We start from the raw sequence: 13,889 nt of genomic DNA, 5'->3' as shown, positions 1-13,889 counted from the left end.
CTGCCGGGTAGCAGTTCTTACAGGGCCGGCTCCTGTCCACAGCCTGGCCACTCAGCCACACATCCGTGGACCTTTCCTGGCCCCACCCACAGCACAGGCCCCTGAAGCTTCTTCCCACTAGCTCTAGAAGCAGGACCAGGAGTCTGTTGTTGGCTGTTGCTTCTCTGGAGTTTGGTAACCACAACCATATTTGCACCTGCTGTTATGGTCCCAGATGCCACCCCAGGTTTCTGGAAGAAACCAGGTACACCACAAACTGGGTGTACCTGGCTGTTACGTGAGACATTCAGGGCTAAGAAACCCAGGTCTGCCCAAGAGGTTTGCAAGATGCTGCTAATCTGCTCTCGTGTCACAAAGCTAATTCAAGTTCAGTGTTCCACGGAAGTGGCAGCTGTGCCGTCAGCACAGGGAGCAGTGTGCAGACCAGACGTGGGAGTGGCGTCTGTGGACCTGGAGTCTTCCATGGCCTGGGTATACACAGTGACAACCCTGAGCCTGTAGCTTACTCTAGTCAATCTCTGGAGATCATCCAGCCTTGCTCCGGGGAAAGGAGAAAGTGTCCCATGAGGAAAGAACCACAAAACCTGTGGGGTGTCCTCAGTCTCCCCCGCCAACAGAAGTGCTCTGTGGCCAGTTCTCTAAAGTGGAGCAAACACAAAGCAAGTGATGAATCACTCTGAGACAAATCAGAAAGAACACAGGCTCCTCAAATTATGGGGGAATGCTGTGATGTAAGGAGCAATGGGATTCATCCTGCTTCCTGATAAACAGCTCTCCAAACCTCAGAATCTCAACAGTGGTTAGAGTGTCTTTTCTATGCTCATGAGGGTGGCTGCGGTCCCAGGGTGGCTTCAGGATGGAGGTGGTCACTAAAAAGACAGAGGTTGGATTAGAGGAGAGGGTCATCCATGCATCCAGGAGAGAGAGCTGACCACCAGTGGCCAATGATGTCTTTGCTCATGGATGACCCTAAAGGGAAGGGTTGGGGTCTCCTGTAGTTGAGCCTTTGAGGGGGCCTGGAGGTAGCATGGCGGGGGTCAGCCCCACCCCCATCCCCTGAACCTCCCCTGTGCATCTCTTCACCTGCAGCCTTTGTAACATCCTTCCCAATCAACTGGCAAATGTCAGTGTCTCCCTAAGTTCTGTGAACCATGCCAGCAAATTCATGGACACAGGAGGTCACACGGGAATCCCAATATATAGTGGGTTGGTCAGAAATCCAGAGCACATCTGAAGGGGGTGATTTGGGGGCTGACCCCCACCCTCTGGGCCTACTAGAGGGTCATGGGTACAAGTGAAGTGCTGAATATGACAGGTCGAGGAAAGCTGGCTTTCTTCTCTCTGCAGCCCACCATGATTGCTACCTTCAAGCGTTTTTGCTCCTTGGATGGAGACGTTGCTTGGGTGGGCTCAGGGTCTGATCCTGCCTCCCACATGCAAACAGAATGTGGGAATGCCACCAGTTGAGGGGCTCGGTGGTTCCCTCAGCCTCCCGGTTTCCACGAAAAATCACAGCTATTTGAGATACACATGTGAAGAGCATTTCAAGGTGTCTCAAACACAAAAAGGAGAGTCTCACAGGTCAAAGTTTTAGCAAGGATTTATTTATAACAATAAAAGTAGAGATTTTTTAAATGAATTTCTATTAGGATATATTCATTATACAGGGGAGGAGATTTGTAGTGCCAATTCCGATTAGACTTATATTGTGCATTATTTACATTCTCCCCAATATCTCTTCCCCCCTCAAACCCCTCCCCACCCAGGGAGAGAGTTTTAAAGAGAGAGGAAAAAGCACCTCCTGCTAGAAGTGCAGGGGTGGGAGACAAGCTCAAAACTGGGGGCCCTTTTGTGGGTTCTACCTGCTCTGATCTGGGAAAACACATAAAGCAGCAAGTTGAAGCCATGCAGTCCTAATCATTAGACAGTGGGTTGGGTGGTGTTTGTTTTTCCAAATCATGGAGAGTGTTCTAGGCCCACCCAAAACACAGGGCCCAGAGGTGTTTTCAGAATTCCTTTTGCAAGACATGACACACCTTTCATGGTTTGTCTCTCTCCCATTCAAGGAGACCTGCAGCTTCTTAACATGTCAAAGGGGACAGCAGTTGCAGGGGCCCCTGGGTGTCTCCCCATCACAGGAGGTGATGGGAGGGGATCTTGCCACTCCTGTTTTTCAGTTTCCTTCCTGGTTCGAACGTCTGTGCTTAGCACGTTAAACGTGTATTAAAAATAACATAATTTCCCTTCTCCTCGTCTATCTGTCCTGCCCCAGGAAGATCGTTGGGTGCCGCAGGAGGGTCACAAAGTCTGCCACCAAGGGAGGGGACACTCCTACCTACTCTTCTACTCTTTTCCATCTCTGAAATGCAGTGTCATTTTCATAATGCTTTGTTATATTTTGTTACTTCCCGCCGGGAGCAGGCATGGAATTCGCTGGAAACTGCTGAGAAAATAAACAAAAAAAGCCAGACATGAGTTTTATAAATTTTTAAGTGGGATTTGAATATCAAAACATCATACCCTCCATGTATGTCCCAACAGTGGAAATCGCTCAGCCTGAAGAAGGGAGGAAACAGCGACAGGTGGCAATGTGGAAGGAACTTGAGGACGTACAGGGAGTGAAGTGAGCCAGGCATAGAAGGGTGGACGCTGTGATTCTGCTGATGGGATGTCCCCAGAGAGGTCAGAGTCACAGGGGCAGGAACAGGGTGGTGGCACCCAGGGCTGGAGAGGGCTGGGGAGTCAGTGGTTTGTGTCTCAGTTTAGGAAGACGGAAAGTCCTGAGATGGACAGTGGTGGTGGTTACACTGCACGGTGACTGTGCCTAACACACAGAACTGTACACTTATAAATGGTTAAGGACACCAGACGCCGGTGGCTCATGCCTGTAATCCTAGCTACTCAGGAGGCAGAGAGCAGGAGGTTTGCGGTTCAAAGCCACCCTAGGGAAATAGTTCAGGAGATCCCACCTCAAAAAAACCATCACAAAATTAATGAGTTGGTGGAGTGGCTCAAGGTATAGGCCCTGAGTTCAAACCTCCATACTGCCCAAAAAAAGGGCAAAATAGTTCAAAATAGTTCAGGTGCAAAACATTTTGTCACATGTATGCTCATGTCCCAAGCCCTCACAGGCTGGGCAGAGGGACCCAAAGCCTGGTCACAGAAAACACACTGCTCCCCTTGGGCTCATTTTTCTAAAGGTATTGTGTGTTCAAGAAAGCTCGGTTAAGCTCAGCCATCTGCCCAGCCTGTCCCTGGTTAGGGTCGCAGACAACCCGCCCCCTACCCGGCAGTCACACCTCCTGTGTGAAGTAGGGCTTCCTTCCGGTCTTTGTCCCAGCAGGACCTCTGGGGCCTCTCTGAGTGGCCTCTCATCCTGCATCCTGTGCGGCACATCCTGTCTCCATGGCAGCATTCCTGTGGCACTGACTGAGTGCCTGGAGACGGCACGAGGTGCAGGAAGGGCCACTGTGACAACAGTCACCTGCTGCACGTTTCACAGTTAGGAGAAAAGACCCTGGATGTTGTCCCCATAAAGACATGATCCATGCCTAAGAAACAGATAAATGCACCTGATTTAAACATTGCACTGTATTCAGGGGTCGAATAACTTTCAGGGTGCCCCATAAATATGTAAGGCTTAAAAACGAGACAGGAAGATGTGACGATGTCTGGTTCCTGTCACCAAGCCTCTGGCCCTGCCCTTGAGCAGAGGGTGGCCTGAGTCTCCCGCCAAGGAGCTAATTAACACTTGGCCAGGTGCTTAGTCCACCCACAGGCCACTCTGTCGCTTTCGCAGAACAGGAGACTTGGCTATTGTGCTGCCGGGGTGGCTCTCCGATTTCGGAAAGCCATTGATCTCAGCTGTGCCGACAGCCCAGCCTGAACAGCTGTCTTTTTCCCCTCGGCGTTGTACCGAAGACCAGTGAGGCACCCCGCCCTTCTTCCAAGCAGCAACATTTTCCTTTCACTGCATTTTTAGGTCAAGCCAGGTTGATTGCTTCAGAGCCGATAACCAGAAGGTGGCGAGACACAGACAGTGGGCAGGCAGCAGGCCCTGGATGCAGCTCACTAGTCTTTCTCACGTGAACTTGGCCTTCCTCGCCATTTGAAGAGATGCGGCTTTTCCCAGAAGACTGCATTTCTGGTTGTTTCTCCTTTTCTCACCTCCTCACGCCTTCCTTCTCTAAAGGGCTGGGCTGGGCGATGGGACGTCTCCAGTCTGTGATGATTGACTCGGCCATTCAGCAAGGCTGTTTTAAGCACTGACTGGTGGAGGATTAAAGTGTGACAGACATGGGTGCTGACCTCAGGTAGGTCAGGGGATGGGGGACGGCAGGGGCTAACGCAGACACACCAATAACTAACTTACACAGCAAAGGGTGCGCTCTGGTCCCCAGGGGACGGTGTGGCCACCAGGAGCTGACCCAAACACCACAGAGCCTGGAGGAGGCAGGTAATACACAGTCCCAACCCCTTCCCAGGCCCTCACCCACAGGGCAGAAGGGCCTGATCACAGGGAGCTCTCCCAGGGTACGTTTTCCAAAAACAGTGTTTTCAAGAAAGCATGTTTAAAGCAAAACATTGTCATGGACATCTTGAAGGTGAGAGGAGGAGGTCGGCCAGGCCGAGCAAGTGCAGGAGGGGAAGTGGGAGCAGGCTCAGACCTGCGTGGGGGCCAGGGAGAGTCTCCACCACCCTGAGCCTAGGAGCAACTTCACAGTCTCCTGAAGACACTGCTCGGTCCAGGTCCGCTGGAGCTGGGGCTGGGACAGGGCACAGAGCAGGATGGAACGCAGTTTCTTACCCTTCTGCCTGGGCTTGGCCTCCTGGGTTTATGGAAGTGGGGGGATTGGGCAGAGACCAGCTGACCTGCGTCGTTATGAGATGTCACCCTCACTGAGCACAGTGTCCTCCTCCAGAAGCTGAGGACCAACTGTGCTGGTGGCCACGAAGGACATGCAGCGTCTGCAGGCCTGGGGTCGGTCCTTCACCTGCTGGCTGTGCAGCTTGTAGCCAGCTATCTGCTGTCTGTGCTTTAGACTGGGGACACACAGGCAGGAGGCCACCTGAGAGCACAGGTCAATCGCAAGTCCATGCTGCATCTTCAAGGTTGTGGTGTCACAACCTTGTCCTACACTGAACTAGAAGCAAACACAGATTCCATGTAATCTTTGGGAGCATGGAGGAGATAAGGCTGGAACCAAAAACAAAGAAGGTGACCTCGAACCTCTCCTTGAGAGGAACCAAGGTCACCTGGCTCAGTTGCCTAGGATGTGCACTAAAATTGGGTTGCTGCCCCCGACATCTGTCCCCTGAGGACACTAGAAGTCTGGACACCTCCAAGGTGAGCCTGACACATGAGGGACATGAAGACTGTGTGCCAGCCTGAGCCAGTGTCTCTTCAGGAGCACAGTCTTCATTCTCAGCCCAGGCAGGCTGCTGAGAAAGGTGGTGAGGACAATCCCAAGGAGGTATTTGGGTGACTGCTGTCACACTGGACACAAGCTTTCCACAAACAAACGGTGCGGCCTCCAGGACTGGACACAGGAACACAGACCCCCCCAGGACCCTCACAATTCCTTCTCCTCCTCACTGTCCAGGGCATGGTATCCGATGGCCTCCAAAGTCTCCTCTCAGGGAGGCCCACCATGTGGGTCTAAGGGCAGAACACTCCACCAGTGACATGGCCAAGGAGGGACCCTGAGTTATCCAGACTAGTAAGAGACCACTTCCCTGGACCATCCTGAAATTCGGTCTTCAAAGTCTCCCGCAGAGGCCTGGAGAGACAGAAATCTGTCTAGACAGAGTTCTCACTAAAGGCCTGTGGCGCTTGGGATCACAGCAGGTGCCCTCCAAACAGAAACTGCACATGACAGAGGAAACTGGACCAAACCAGCACCTGGAATTCCCACCAGCGATGGCCGAAGCCGGTCCACGCTGAGGGAGCTACAGACCCAGTTTGTCCCGTGCAGACTGAATCAGAATTCAGGACACCATCTTGAATTAAATATTGACAAAATCCAAGTGACTGCTCAGATTGGTGGAGAATGGGAAGCTGTGGCTCTGTGTGGAAGTCAGGTCATGCCAACACAGCCCCGTGCGACCAGGGAAATGGCCAGGTGGGATAGGCAGGTCCACCCACTGAGACTCTGCTTTCTCGTAGAGTCCACGTGCTTCTGTTTGGTGTGGCTCAGATTTAAGGCTCCACACTTCTGTCACACCTTTGGGGACAAATTGCAAGGCCATTTGTGTTCCTCCCCACATGTCATATTTCTCTTGATGCCAGCCCTCTTTCTTGCTGGATGAGGCTTCTGCACTGCATCTGTTTTTCAACAGCAGACGATAAACAGCCTCACTAAACATGGCGTAGCGTTGTGGCGTCCCACATCCCTGCTTCAGCCGGGGCTGTCTCCTGCTGCCCGAGTCAGGAGTCTGATGTCCAGTGAAGCCAGACAGAGAGCTAGTCAAGACTGGCCGACTGGTTCCCACCAGGACCTGGGGCGTAGCTCTCTTGGGCTTCATGGGCTTGATGACACAGCCCATATTGAGGGATGGGCTGCCGCGAGTGATGCGTGACCATGGATGTCACAAGGGGCCAAGAAACGGGCAGCAGAACAGAGTGAGCAAAAAACTCTAGACAAGTCTGAGCTGTCTTGGATTTTAGGAAGAAAAGAAATGAAAGAATCCCAGAGATTGGATTCCAGCTGAGTTGGAAAAGAACTTGGGACGGACTGGGCAGCCTGTCTGTCATCTGTCTGCCCATTCGTGAATTCACGCACACACTCATCCGCACTCATTTGACATCCTTTCACCCCTTACACGAGTCAGCCCCATGGAGGCAAAGTGTGAAAGATGGAGGGCGGTCAAGACTCTGAGAGCTGAGGGTCACCGAGCTGTGACCATCGCTCCCAGCTGCCCTAGGGACTTCACTGAGAATGCTTCAGCTAAGCTTAGAAAGCACGTAGTATTATTCGACCCACTGAATAGCAAGGTGGCTGAGTTTTCGTTCCGGGTCCAGCAATGGCGTTCCCACCCCACCTACAGCAAGGGAAGGGCGGACTCCACCCATCGGCTCGCTTACGATGGCTTGTTGAGCACCGGGTGCAGAAGGATGCACGAGTAGCCCGGGTCCTCATCCTAATTCTCTGACAGTCATGGTCAAAGGAAAGCTCCAGAGCTGAGGACATCTTGAACACGCAGGTTGTGTCCCTTCCCAGGTCCCCACCACACCCCGGATTTCCCATCTTGTGTGTGCTTGGCTGCAGCCCGCTTTGTTGGTCTGGCACAGAATCCTGTCCCACATAGAGCCATGCAGCTGGAGCAGCTGCATCTGTGGTGGCGTCTGCCTGTGCTTCCTCCTCAGCCCTTGCCAGCTCTGCCCTCCAGACTGTGCTGGAAGACCCCTGCTCTCCCTTGCTAGGATGGCGTGGAGATGCAGTGGAAGCAGCTCTGAGGGTCCCACACGCCTCTCCTCCTTCTCCAGTCCACACTTCACAATGTCGTCCCCCAACCCCCACCCCGGATCCTCCAAGAAGCTGCCAGCATTCTCAGTCCCTGAGGGTGCAGTTTTGCTCCACAGAGCAAATGACATCTGAACTTGGTCCACGCTGAACTTGGGAGATGACAGGTGGCTTTAGGCCATTACCCCAAGGAGCCTTTATCATGGGGACGACAGCCTTTGAGAACCACTGCTCGCAGAAGCAGAGCCGAGGGTCCTGCTTAGAACTGAGGATGCGGCCTGATGGCTGCAGTGAGCTGGAGTCTTGTGGCCACCCTAAGGAGAGCTCGGATTTGCACTGTATTCATCAGGTATCCTTGAGCGACTCCAGGCAGGTCGTGGAGCCGATGCGTGGGTTCTAAGCCCACTTGTGAAGCCCAATCATAACAAAATGCCCAGCTTCTCCGAGCCTCAGTTTACAGCTTCGTACAATGAAAGTGGAGGATTACATGAACGGATGCATTTGTGCATCGTGAGTATTTCTAGAGAGCACACTGACGCCGCACACACGTCTGCGTGCGCAGACTCACGCCACATGCACAGAAAGACTCGCTCCTCAGAATACCTCCTTGAACCCCGTCACACAATCGCTCTGACTCTCGCCAGGCTAAGGCTTCAGTCCTTACGGCCTCAGTGTCATTCTGAAGTTCACTGTTTCCCGTTGGATTTCACTTTGTTGACACATTGTTCCAGGCTGTCTAATTATGTCACACCTTGATTTGTCATTCAAGTTTTAACTCTGCCTCCTACACATACCCGAATTTGCAAAGCACGTATCATTAATTTTTATTGAAATATCACATTTTAGGGCCGAGCATGGTGGTGTACTCCTGTAATTCCAACTAATCAGGAGGAGAGATCAGGCAAGTCTCAGTTGGAGAGCAAGCTAGGCAAAAAGTTAGCAAGACCCCCATCTCAACAAACAAGCCAGGCTCAGGTTGTACAACTCTAATTCCGGTTATATGGGAGGCATGGGTGGGAGAATTGCAGTTCAATGCTGAGCCCAAGCAAAATGCACAAGACCCTATCTGAAAAATAACTAAAGCAATAAAGAGCTAGTGGTGTGGCTCAAGTGACCGGGTGTAAGACCCTAAATTCAAACTGCAGTACTGCCAAAAAACCAAAAATTTTTTAAAAATTGCATTTCCTTGATTCTTTGATGTTCTTTGTCACGTTTTAATGTTTCTGGAGAGAGTGCATCCCACGTACAATGTGGCTAGTGGGTTTTCTCCGCGAAGAGTGGTTTTTCCTGCAAGGATCGTGGTTCAAAGCCAGCCCGGGGAAATACTTCAGGAGACCCTCTCTTAAAAAAACACATCACAAAAAAGGGATGGTGGAGTGGCTCAAGGTGTTGGCCCTGAGTTCAAGCCCCACTACCACAAAAAATAAAAAAAGAGTGATTATTAAGTCGGGCACATGGCATAGTTACTGGAATGCTGTACCTGAGAGGGCCAAGTCACAGCATCAGGCAGGACGGCGACAGGTCCCACATGAGACACTCTCAGGGCACTGCGGCCTCATTGTCATCTTTAAGACACCGAAGATTCCACTTAACAGGAACTGGGGGGTTACGGGGCCCCCGTGATCCCAGGAGCCATCAGAGCTGAGACTGCTCCCTGCCCGCAGCGTGACCACCTCAGAGCACAAGAGCCACAGGAAAGAGTGGCTGCAGGGCCCCTGCGTCTGTGTTCCCTCCCTCCAGCACAGGACGGCTTTGTCAGCCCCAGGCTTTGTTCAGGAAAGCCCTCAACACCCCACTGGGTGAACCCATTGTCTCTCACAGGGCCAGTTGTTTTGGTAGCTGGGGCCTCGTGAGCGTTTGTCACTGCTGCTTCAGCTGCAACCACAGTACAGCCTGTCAACTGTGAGCCAGGCCCTGGGCCTGGCCTCTTTATCTCAGCTGGAAATAGCAGAACAAGAAGCTCGGGCACTGGAGGCACATGGAGGTCTTGTGTTGAGTCCCACGCGGCTGCCAGACGAAGGGCTTTAGGATGGCACAGAATTGGGGACCTCGTATGCAGATGGGGGTTATAGTGACAAGGGGACATTGAAGGTCACTTCTAGCTCTAAATCCTTTTGTTCCATAAAGTTTGCGGAATGGAGCTACCACCCAAGTTCAGCTGCACAGCAGACCCTCTGGACTGCCATGGGGCAAAATCATATAAATTGTCTAAAACGGGGCTATAGGTGACCATAGACAAAGGCCACTGCCTCATGTCCCAAAGCCCATGGAAGCCCCCTGGCCCTCTTCTTTGCAGAGAGGCCTGCAGGTGTGGAAAAAAGGCAGGAGCTTCTCCCCAGGGTGCCTTTCCTGACCCTGACCCTGCCTGGGCCTCTTAGCTGCCAGGTACACCCTCCAGCCCTGCCGTTCATTCTGTGCCCATCCACCCATGTCTGCTGGGCTCACGGCCCCAAGCCCGCTCCCTGCACACACCAACTGCTGGAGCAGTCAGAAGACAAAGCCCAATGCTCACTAAGGCAGAAACACAAAGGCTGGACCCTGTCCCGGGGCCTGTCGCAGAAGGATCAGCTCTGCCCAGATTGGCTGCAGAGATGAGCCTGCTAAAGCCCAAGGATTTGCCTGCCTCCATCTGTAACGCCCTGTACTCAGAGTCCAAATCTTCACTGTCCACACACAGCACATAAAGTGCCCAGGAGTGGTCCCGCGACATAAGATAGGCCATTGTTGTTCCCTTCTGCCTCCGAGGGCTGGGACCCGCTTTGCTTCAGCATTGAAGTTGCTAGGAGTGGAGAGGGATGGCTCCGGCTGGCAGTCTTTCTGACTGAATGAGGTAGAAAAAGGACGTGAACCTCTTCTAACTGGAAGGGTGTTTAACATCGCATCGAGATGTCATTTGTCACATTAGTAGGATACAACTCCACAAACTAAGGAACCATCTTCTAAATATATAAACCATGGAAATGCTGCAAAACCAGCCAGTGGCCAGACCCTGCGGCCATGCCTGCCCGCGTTAAGGAGCAAAGACTTCCCACCTGCCTTGGGCCCCTGAGCAGGACCTGCTGGTCACTACACTCAGCTCCACGGTAGGCGTCTTACCCTTCCTTCACCGAAACCCACCCTTTCTTGACTTTTTCCCTATGCAAATCAGCAGACTTTTCCTTAAAGATTCTAATCTGGTAATAAAAGAAGACGCTTTGCTATTGGTTCGTGAATGAAATTAAGTGACCTGATTTCAAACACTCACCTAGATTCACTCGCACCCTCTCATACGGCTCTTTCCAGGCATCTCTTGGCCAAGAGCCGGCTGCACGCGTGCTCACCTCACACTCCCAGCTAGGAAGGCACAGTGAATGAATTCGACTGCACTTGGCCTGTGCCCATCAGGAGTGGCCTGGGAAGCAGCCCTAGGAGAGGCCCTGCTGTCCTGCTTATGTAAGTCCCCTGGAAAAGTTACAACTTCATCCGAAGCACTTTACCTGCCTTGGAGGTTCCTTCCTGCAAAGTTCAGGCAGAGCTCAGGTGAGAGAGGGGAACAAGCTGTGTGTCAGAGAAGGCCATGCAGGCCCAGGCAGGGCTACCTCCTCAGTGTCCGTCAGCAGCCCCAAGCCCACGATGGAGCCGATCACCAAGGCAGGCTTCCCCATAACCTCACAGTCCCACCACATCCTCCCCCCTCCCTGCCCTGCAGCTGCCCCCAGCAGCCCTCTACTTGCACGGCACCGGCTCCCCCTCTGCACACAAGCTTATTTTTAGATGCTATTCATGAGGCATCCCACACAGGCCAGCAGCAGCTGGGCCTCTTTCCTCTCACACCAATTAAAGCCTAATTCCATGCTCCTTAGCATATGAATCCAGGCACTGGGCAGAATATTTATTGCCTGCTCAAATCCTTCGGGGCTCCTCCCACTCAGCCTCTGTCTCCACTACCCCCAGCCCCCACAGGCCCAGGCTGCGCCTAGATGCATCACCTTCCCCTGGGCAAAACAGGGTGGTGGGTCAGAGCCTGGAGAGGATTTCAAACCCTTTGTGACCCCAAGGCTGCCTGGGATGCACACACCAGTGGAGAGAAAGACATTTTTGCTGGAATAGTAAAAGGAGTGGAGAATGCAGGGGTTCACCTCCTGTGCTGCCCTCCCATTCTGAACCTAAGAGGGTGATTAAAGGATTGGGGGATTTATGAGGTTGAGAGGCAGGAGGAATTTTCCTATCCCATGCAGCGCCCCTTGGGGTTCCCATTTGCCGGCTGACACTTTGTTAGATAAAGACAATCCCAGGGCTGCCCTGTGAACACAGATCCGCAGGTCAGTTGTGTTTTGCAACACCTGCCCCGGGGGGATAGATGGCATCGCAGGAAGCCGGGCCTTTTGATAGCAGTATTAGAATTAGCAATAGACAAACGTGTAGGTGGTTGACCTACAAGACAATTTCCCTATAAATTAAGCCTCTACTACCGTCTGTACCTCTCTTCAAGAAGAACAGAGAAGAGACAGTTCAGAGAGCCTGCTCTGAGGTGTACAGACCAGCAGAACAGTCAGAATTTACTGCCCCCCTCCATGGCACGGTGCACACACCCCTGACCCGATGACCTGAGCAGGCTGATGAGGCCAGGGCCTCTGCTGGAGACTCTTGCATCCTCCAGGGCCCAAGCGGAAGTCCTCTGAGAGGATGACACTGTCCAGAGGCCAAGTGCAGCCCTAAGGCTTCCTTTTCCCGCATCCCATTTGCTTGCTATCTAACAAGCCCAGGGGCTTTTGCTCCAAATAGCTCCTCTTCCCCTCCCTCCTTCCCTCCGTAAAGCTGGTCATCAGAGGTGCAAACTGAAAGGATACAGGTTCCTGTTGACCCTAAAAACCTCTCCTCCTGTTGGAACCCCTAAGGGATGCTCTGTGTACCTCCCATCCTTCTTCCTCAGGAAGACACAGCAGGCGGATGCAGCCAGAGGCCCAGGCCATCTTCTCCACTCTGCAGAGGGAGACACTTCCACGCCAGCCGAGGGTGCACCAGCCAGTCACTTCCCTGCTCTGGAACTTGGTGATGGTGGGTGTGGAGGGGAACAACCAGTACTTGCCAAAAGCTAAAGTCAAGACAAAAGAAATGAGCATCCTAATTAAATCACTGCACCATTTCAGTCTTTGTGTTGTCTCTGTGCAGCAAAATTATCCACAAATCCAACTGAGGAGGTATGAAGCTAACTTCTAACTCAGTAACAAATTCAGCAAGGTCAGGTCTGTCCAATCCCTGCAAAGTTGTTTAGAACAAAGAAAGTTCTTACTAAGTTTGTTGTGTTAGATGTTCAGAAAGTGTGGGTTTCATGAACAAATGCTCAGTGACCCCCTAAGAGAACTGTGGCAGACGCAGAGGTCAGCACACCGGGGCGTTGTGTCTGCAGAGCAGCCTGCACCAGCATGGGCCGGAGGGAAGGCAGGGCTGCCTGTCCCACTCACAAGGAGTCTTCTTGGAAGGAGCCCTGCTTCTGTCCTGGAATCCCAAGCTGCTGAGGACTGGCACAAGTCAGCCCAAACCTACACTGGGCTACATCCCACAGCCATGGCCTCAGACTAAGGAACAAGGGAGCTTTGTTTCCTGTTTGCCCAGGAAGTCAAGGTCAGCCCCTGACTTGTCTGTGGGTTTTCCATCTGTGACAGCTTTGCTGTGAATGTTTCTTTAGTGTGGGACACTGCCTGCCCTCTGGGCAAATGTCCATCATCCTCATGAGCAACAGACGGCTGTCCTGCCTTACAGGGGGCAGGAGATGCCTCGGCAGCTCCTACCGGCAGCTCCTACCAACCAGGCAGTTCAGGGGTGGCCAGAGGTCCCTAGCCCTCAGTTCCAACTCCAGTCCCTGAGCTTTGTAAGGCAGGGCCTCCAATCAACCCTGTTTTGGAGCATGGTCAAGGGTGCCGTTCCAAGTTCCTAGGCTGCCTTTGACTATGGGGAAAGTGAATGACATCATCACACCGAGCAGCCCCACAGAACTCTTCTCTCCTAAAGGAAACCGATCAGAGGACACTGTCACAGTCCTTGCTCTTCATAGCTAGGGGGCATTATCCATTTGATGTGGAAATAGGAATTTTGACCCTAGACTTTGTATGCAGGTTGAAGAATTTATGGTCGACAACCAGCAATTAACTCAGGACACTTACTGGATGGAGAAGGGGGACAGTGGCCAGTCTAAATATATGAGAAAAACCAGGTCCTGGGAACTGTCCACGCGGGTCCCGAGTGCCCACTCAAATGGGCTGAGCAGCTCAGCATCCTGAGTTCCACCACAGACATCACCAAGGGACACGCCAGCTCTCACAGAAGACGAAGAGCATGGGACAACAGGTCAGGAGCTGCGCTGAGTCAGACCCTAGCTACACATCCAGACCAGTGAGTGTCCTGCCCCCTAGCTCGGCCACCTCTTGCTGCTGGGGACAGTGACCA

At 52.6% G+C, this 13,889-nt stretch overlaps 2 long non-coding RNA genes across 2 annotated transcripts in view; both read right to left on the bottom strand.

The window, feature by feature from the left end:
- Positions 1 to 1,525: 1,525 nt before the first annotated feature.
- On the bottom strand, positions 1,526 to 11,128 carry LOC141422529 (uncharacterized). Its single transcript, XR_012447148.1, has 3 exons — positions 10,940 to 11,128; positions 3,300 to 3,551; positions 1,526 to 2,443 (listed from the first exon to the last, which is right to left on the bottom strand). It is a non-coding gene; the product is annotated as an uncharacterized lncRNA (long non-coding RNA).
- A 94-nt stretch (positions 11,129 to 11,222) lies between these two features.
- Positions 11,223 to 13,889, bottom strand: part of LOC141422528 (uncharacterized) — a 30,520-nt gene continuing 27,853 nt past the window's right edge. Inside the window, exon 3 of the long non-coding RNA XR_012447147.1 lies at positions 11,223 to 12,537. This is a non-coding gene — a long non-coding RNA (uncharacterized lncRNA). The remainder of the gene's footprint in view (positions 12,538 to 13,889) is intronic.

The sequence above is a fragment of the Castor canadensis genome, chromosome 1 (assembly GCF_047511655.1).
Source record: "Castor canadensis chromosome 1, mCasCan1.hap1v2, whole genome shotgun sequence".
NCBI lineage: Eukaryota > Metazoa > Chordata > Mammalia > Rodentia > Castoridae > Castor > Castor canadensis.
This window is presented reverse-complemented; position numbering and strand designations above follow the sequence as displayed.